The sequence below is a fragment of the Myotis myotis genome, unplaced genomic scaffold (assembly GCF_014108235.1).
Source record: "Myotis myotis isolate mMyoMyo1 unplaced genomic scaffold, mMyoMyo1.p scaffold_m19_p_4, whole genome shotgun sequence".
Taxonomy (NCBI): domain Eukaryota; kingdom Metazoa; phylum Chordata; class Mammalia; order Chiroptera; family Vespertilionidae; genus Myotis; species Myotis myotis.
Window position 1 is genome coordinate 70,244,093 of NW_023416346.1, and position 8,120 is coordinate 70,252,212.

Here is an 8,120-nt window from a genome sequence, read left to right on the forward strand (position 1 = left end):
TCACCTATTAGGTTATTAAATGATTTATCAACAGAAACACATCAGGCCAGAAAGGAATGGAAGGAAGTATACAAAGTGATGTAAAGCAAGGGACTGAATCCAAAAATACTCTATCCAACAAGGGTATCATTCAAAATTGTGGGGGAAATCAGGAGCTTCACAGGCAAAAATAGGCTAAGGGAGTTTATTACTACTAAGCCAGCAATGCAAAAAATTCTAAAGATACTGTTGTAAAAAGAAGAAGTAGAAAGGGAAGAAGAAACACAGGCATAGAGAACAAAAATGGTTAAAAACAAGTACTTATTAATAATAACTTTAAAAGTAAATGGATTAAATGCTTCAATCAAAAGACATCATTTGGCTGAATTGATAAGAAAACATGACCCATATATATGCTGTTTACAAGAGACCCAACTGAGAACAGAGATCCCTCACAGACTGAAAATGAAGAGATGGGAAAAATGTTTTCAGACAAATGGAAATGAAAAACAAAGCTTGAGTAGCAATACTTATATCTGGCAAAATAGACCTCAAAGTGAAGACCACACCAAGAGATAAGGAAGGCCACTTCATAATACTAAAGGGGTCAATACAACAAGAATATATAACTCTGGTAAATATATGTGCCCTAATACAGGAGCATCAAAATATATGTATATATATAAAAAAAAACTACTGGAAGATATCAATGGTGAGATCCACAGCAATACAATAATAACTGGGGACTTTAACACCTCATTTACATCACTGGATAAATCTTCTAGACAAAAAATCAAAAAAGAAACATCAATCCTAAACTACTCACTAGATCAGATGGAACTAATTGACATCTTCAGAACATTTCACCCCAAAACTACAGAATATACATTCATCTCAAGTGCACACAGGACATTTTCAAAGATAGACCACATATTGGGACACAGGCAAACTCATCAAATTCAAGAAGATTGAAATCATACCAATCATCTTCTCAGATTACAATGGCAAAAATTAGAAATCAATGAAATGGACATATTACTGGAAAAATACAATCTTCCAAAACTCAATTAGAAAAATGTTTTAAAAATCTGAATAGGCTGATAACTATGGAGAAAATTGAAGCAATGAATAAAAAACAAAAACAAACAAAAAAACTTCCAGCAAACAAAAGCCTTGGACTGGACAGCTTCACAGGGGAGTTTTATCAAGCATCCCAAGAAGAACTAAAACCTACCCTCCTCAGACTATTCCAAAAAATTCAAGTGGAAGGAACACTTCCAAACTCTTTCTATGAAGCCAGCATTACCCTAATCCAAAAATCAGATAAAGACACTACAAAGAAAGAGAATTACAGGCCAGTATCCCTGATGAACATATATGCTAAAATCCTCAACAAAATTCTAGCAAATTGGATCCAACATTACATCAGAAAGTTCATACACTATGACCAAGTGGGATTTATTCTGGGGATGCAAGGATGGTACAATATCCACAAGTCAATAAACGGGATACATCATATAAACAAATTGAGAAACAAAAATCACATAATCATAAGAATTGATGCAAAAAAAGCAATGTGAGTGTACATAATGCTGGAAAATTATACTCTGGAAAATTGTTGAAATGGTAAATTTTATGTTATACATATTTTGCCAGAATTACTCAGCCATAAAAAAGCATGAAATCTTACCATTTGCAACAGCATTGATTGAATAAGAGAGTATTATACTTAGTGAAATAAGTGAGTCAATGACAGACAAATGTCATATTATTTCACTTATATGTGGAACCTAAAGAACAAAATAAATAAACAAACAAAACAGAAACAGACTCATAGATACAGAGAAAAGATGGTGGCTGCCAGAGGGGAGAGGGTTGGAAGACTGGGTGGAAAGGTGAAGGGACTGAGAAGGTCAAGTTGGTAGTTATAGAATAGTTAAATGGATGTAAAGTACAGCATAAGGAATATAATCAATAATCTAAATATATATAAAAAGCCAGGGGCCGTCACATCCGAAACAACTGAATGGACAAATGAAAAGGCTGAGTGGGGCGAAAGGGTCAGCAAGGGGGTTAGTGAGGGACAACCAAATGACTGAACCACAGGCTGCGTGGGGCGACCATGCCAGCAGGGGGGCCATGAGGACAAACTAAGCCCGTGGGGGTAGCAGGTGGAGGCAACCAGTAAGGGGCCACCATGCTGGCAGGGTGGGGGCAGTTAGGGGCAACCAGAGCAGCCGGTGGGGGCATTTGGGGGCAACCAGGTTGGCAGGGGGGGCAGTTGGGTGAGACCCGGCCTGCGGGGTGGGGGGGCAGTTAAGTGTGATCAGGTCGACAGGCAGAGGCAGTTAGGGGTGAATAGGCTGGCAGAGGGCCAGTTAAGGGTGATCAGGCCGGCAGGCAGGTGAGCAGTTAGGAGCCAGCGGTCCTGGATTGTGAGAGGAATGTCTGGCTGCTGGACATCCCCTGAGGGGTCCCGGATTGGAGAGGGTGCAGGCTGGGCTGAGGGCCCCCCCATGCAAGAATTTTATGCACTGGGCCTCTAGTATTGTAATAACTGTATACAGTGCCATGTAGGTGCTGTAAATATCAGGGGAAATACTTTGTAAAGTATATGAATGTTTAACCACTATGCTGTACACCTGAAACTAATACAAAATAATATTGAATGTATACAATGATTGAAAAATTATTAGACTTAATAAATGAATTTGGCAATGTATCAGGATACAAAATTAATGCCAAGAAATCTATGGTATTTCTATACACCAATAATGAACTTACAGAAAGAGAGACTAAAAGAGCAATCCCATTTACTATCACACCAAAAAATTTAAGATACCTAGGAATAAACTTGACTAAGGAGGTAAAAAAAACCTATATGCGGAAAACTACAGGACACTGAAAATGGAGATAGGGGAAGACATAAACAGATGGAAGAACATACCGTGTTCATGGATTGGTAGAATCAACATCATCGAGATGTCCATACTACCCAAAGCAATCTGTAGATTCAATGCAATCCCCATTAAAATACCAATGGCATATTTCACAGACCTAGATAGAACTATCCAAAAATTTATCTGGAATAAAAAAAGACCCCAAATAGCTGCAGCAATCCTGAGAAAGATGAACAAAGTAGGAGGGACCTCAATGCCAGATATCAAGCTGTATTACAAAGACACTGGTCTCAAAACTGCCTGGTACTGGCACAAGAACAGACATATAGATGAATGAAACAGAACAGAGAATCCAGAAATTGACCCAAACCATTATGCTCAATTAATATTTTACAAAAGAGGCAAGAACATGCAATGGAATCAAGACAGCCTCTTAAATAAATGGTGTTGGGAAAATTGGACAGATACATGCAAAAAAAAATGAAACTAGACCACCAACTTATACCATACCCAAAAATAAACTCAAAATGAATAAAGGACTTAAACATATGACATGAAACCATAAAAATACTAGAGGAATTCACAGGCGGCAAAATCTCAGACATATCCTGAAGCAATTTCTTCACTGATGCAGCTCCTAGGACAATGGAAACTAAAGAGAAAATAAACAAATGGGACTACATCAAAATAAAAAGTTTTTGCACAGCAAAAGAAACCATCAACAAAACAAGAAAGGCCACTGCATGAGAGAACATATTTGCCAATGTTATCTCCGCCAAGGGTTTAATCTCCAATATTTACAAGGAACTCATAGAACTTAACAAAAGGAAGATAAACAACCCAATAAAAAAATGGGCAATGGACCTAAATAGATACTTTTCAAAAGAAGACATAAGGAAGGTCAAGAGACATATGAAAACATGCTCAAAGTCACTAATAATCCAAGAGATGCAAGTCAAAACGAAATGCGGCACCATCTCACATCTGTGAGAATGACTATCATCAACAAATCAACAAAGACAAGTGCTGGAGAGGATGTGGAGAAAAAGGAACCCTAGTTCACTGCTGGTGGGAATGCAGACTGCTGCAGCCACTGTGGAGAACAGTATGGAATTTCCTCAAAAAACTTAAAATGGGACTCCCATTTGACCCAGTGATCCTACTTCTAGAATATACTCTGAGAAACTAGAAACACCAATCAGAAAGGATATATGCACTCCTTTGTTCATAGCAGCACAATTTACAATAGCTAAGATATGGAAACAGCCTAAGTGCCCATCAGTAGATGAGTGGATTAAAAAACTGTGCTAAATCTACACAGTGGAATACTGTGCTGCGGTAAAATAGAAGGAATTCTTACCATTTTTAGACTTTTGTATGAGCCCCTATTCCAAAAGGTGGCAGCTTATTCACATTGTGGCAAAGACACCTACACGAGCAACATAAGTGGGTAAAGTCAGGGCCAAACCGGGCCATTTCCTCATCCAATCTTTCTGAGGTGCGTGGACAGAACCAAGTCTCAATTCTTTGCAGGACACTTCCGGAGTTATTTTCAGCCTAAAGGACAGTAGTCTGTCTCCATTCTTGTTCTTTGGAATTTTTTTCATCATTGGATAAAAGGATAAGTACATTGGGGAAATCCTCTGGAGATACAATATTCCAGTTGCACCCATGTGATGACAACAGCACCCCTCAGAGGGAGGGAGCCAACAGATGGGGAGCAGGGAATTCTGAAAATCAAAGCGATGACAGAGATGCTAAGCCTTTCCTTCACTCATCTGACACCACTCCTCAGGTGGCCTGCAGGCCGAACATCTTCTGGACCTTTACCACTTGATGTCCTGGCAGGCTGCCCTGGGCCCTGCTAGGTGGTGTGCAGGGCCTCCTGGGCCCAGGGGTGTCACCCCCTCCCCTCAGCCACTCCTGGTACAGCTCCTGCACATGGGCACTGGTCTCCGGGGGCCCATCAGGATGGCAGCATAGATGTCTTCCATCTGCCGCAGCAGTGCCCTATCTGCATGCCAGTCCTCTGCCTGAGCCTGACCCCTGCTGCTTAGGAATCCTCAGCACAGACCAGGACCTCCACAAAGTGTCAAGGGAAATTGTCCCTCCACAGCTTCAGGACCACTTCTGGATGTTCTGAAAGCCGTAAGCAGCCTCAAAGCATAGCAGAACCTCTCTGTCCCTTTCAAGGGTGACCTCCTGGAAGTCTTTGTTCCTCAGGGTGCAGTAGGTGAGCACCCCCATGTCCTCATTGAACAGCTCCTTGGCCAAGTGCCTGAAGATATGCTCCAGGTACTCTTCGGAGCTGGCACCCTTGTGGAGCCTCACCTCCTCCTCCTTCATGTCTCCAAACAGAGTGTCCACAGCAGCGTCACTTGAGATGAGGTCACTTTGCTCCATTATCTGGACAATTTCACCTGAGGTTAACATGCAGTCAGCACCCTGGGAACTATGTAAAGCTGTGGGAACACCTTCTCCAGTTTCTTGTCATAACACAGGGCCACAATGACATGGAAAATCTTGTCTGGGGACAGGTTCTGCTGTCTGGCGAAGTAATCCTTCACCCATGATCTGCTGGGGAGACTTGGCTATGCAGAGATGGGGGGTTATGGGGTGACCCAGCACACTCTCTGCATATCAGTCCCAGCCAGGGCAGGCGGAGGTCAGTATGAGTAGCCAGAGCTCTTCCTCACGGTGCTGGCAGTACCAACACACACATTTCTTCTGACTCTCCAGGATGCTGAAGTCCACAGCTATCTTCATGTCAAAGACAGTGCACCCCAAGAAGAAGCTGTAGAGCCTTCCAGATGCATCAGTGACACTGAGGCTGAATTTAGTAGCAAAATAAGGCAGAGACACACGGACATTGCCTGCACTTTGTGCTATGAGGTAACACATTTCTTATTAAGGTTCAGAACACAGAAGAAGTCCTTGGTGGTCTGTTGAGAAAGTTGGACTCCTTTCTCTGTGGTCACATAACTGTCACATGGCAGGCAGTCACTCAGAAATATCTTGGTATCAGCCAACTTATGAAATTCTCCCTTCTCTCCGTTCTCCTGAGCCAGACTCCGGACGTTGACTGCAGCATTCTCTTGGTCATCAGTTCTTGTTTTTTTTTTTTTTTTACTGCATTCCTTCTGTGTTCAGTGATCACACTTCATCTGGAGCGGGGCGGGTGGGGGCCAGCTTGAGTGACCTGGAGAAAGCACAGGGAGAGCAATCAGTCACCGCTGGTCGCCTCTGGCGCTGCTGGCAGTATCCTTTCTTTCTTGTGGAGTGTCTAGGTAGGGGAAGTGGCCGCAGTGCCCAAGGCTGAGTTCCAGAAGGCCCACAGCGCTGTTGGGATCTTGCCGGAGGCGCTGGTCCATTGGTGCCTGGTCTGTCCTCTGGAGATTGAACCTACAAGACTACTAAGGAAGCCAGTCCCCAGTTCTGCCCTGCCTTCACCACCTATTGATTGGAGACTGAGGGCCAGGAGTAGGGACCAAGAGGCCTGCCCTTCCAGCTGCTCGCCAGTCCACAGGCCACTCACTCACTCTAGTTCCCTATTAATTATCCCCTGATCAATGGGAGCCTGTGGGCCGAGGGAGGGACCAAGTGGTCTGCCTTCCACCTTCCCACTCAAAATGTTGCTGCTGCCACGGATTCATTGGAGCCTGAGGGACCCTGGTTAGCCCTTAGCCATCCCCTGATCAATGGAGCCTGAGGGCCGGGGGATGGACTAGTCATCCGTTCAGTCATTATGGACCCTGGGTTTTTATATATTAGGATAATGAACAACATAAACTGATAAACAAAAACAGATTCAGAGACAGAGAAGCATCAACCAGACCATCAAAACTCAGAGGGAAGGTAGGGGAGGGTGGGGGTAAGGGGGAGAGAACAACCAAAGGACTTGTATGCATGCATATAAGCCTAACCAATGGACACAGACACCAGGGGGGTGAGGGCATGAGTGGGGGGTGGGGGGCAATGGAGTGATAAGGACACATATGTAATACCTTAATCAATAAAGAAAAAAAAAGAAAAAAAACAGAAATAAATAAGAATAGAGAATTTCGGGAATTAGTTATATCAATAATCTGTACTATGTTGTACTATTTTTTGTAATTGTAAAACTTATCCCAAAAATAAAATTTATAAAAAATACAAAAAAACCACACACCATAGTTTATAATTGAACTATGTGGGGTTAATTTTAAGTGTCAACTTAACTGGGTCATGGAGTGCCCAGATACTTGGTCAAATATTATTCTGATAAGTCAGTGAAAGTATTTTGGATGAGATCATTTATTTTGTAGTTGAGTAAAGAAAATTGCACTCCCCAATGGGGTAGGCCTTATTCAATCCCTTGAAGGTCTGAATAGAACAAAAGGCCCAACTTTCTGCAGGTAAGAGGGAATCCTTCCTGCTTGACTGCCTTGAAGGTTGGTTTATTCTAAGATTCAAACTGGAGCTGAAACAATGACTCTTCTTTAATCTTGAACCCACCAGCTTTCCGACTAGAATAATACCATCAGCTGTCCTGGTTCTTAGGGCTGCAGCTTCATACTAGAAGTACATCACTGTAACTCCTGTGTCTCCAGCTTTCTGACTGCAGATCATGGGATTTGTCAGTTTCCATAATCATGTGAACCAATTTCTTATCATCTACCATCTATCTCTCTATAAACTATCTACCATCTATCTATCTAAAGGGTGTCCCAAAAATGTATCTACACACCTTGAATAATTATAAAGGCAGTGTTTATTAAAATACATTTCATTTTCAAAATTGAGCTACCAAGACTATATATATATATATATATATATATATATATATATAGTCTATTTTCTCTGGAGAAATCTAATTAATGCACTGGAATATGAGTTAGAAAAAATAAAAATTACAGCAGAGAGTCAAAGAGATGGGAAATATAAAAGAAAATTAAAGGGACATGAATAATAAGCAGATTTCATTTATATCTAATCAGAGTTCTAAAGAGAAGAGAAAGAATGGAAAAAGGATTATATTTGCATGAATATAGCTGACTTTTTCCAGATCTTTGAAAAGAATGTCACCCATATTCTACAAGCCCAATGAATTCACATTTATACAACATGGTAAAAAGTAGAACATCAAAGATGTAATAGCAGCCAGATTCATTATCTTCAAGGGAACAATATGTGTACTGTCTGCCAATTATTCAACAACAATTATTCAATGACAATGGTAGGGCATTTTTGTGATTTGAAAAC

General features: G+C 41.5%; 1 pseudogene; it reads right to left on the bottom strand.

The window, feature by feature from the left end:
* Positions 1-4,743: 4,743 nt before the first annotated feature.
* Positions 4,744-6,043, bottom strand: LOC118653910 (annotated as a pseudogene).
* Between the last annotated feature and the right edge of the window lie 2,077 nt (positions 6,044-8,120).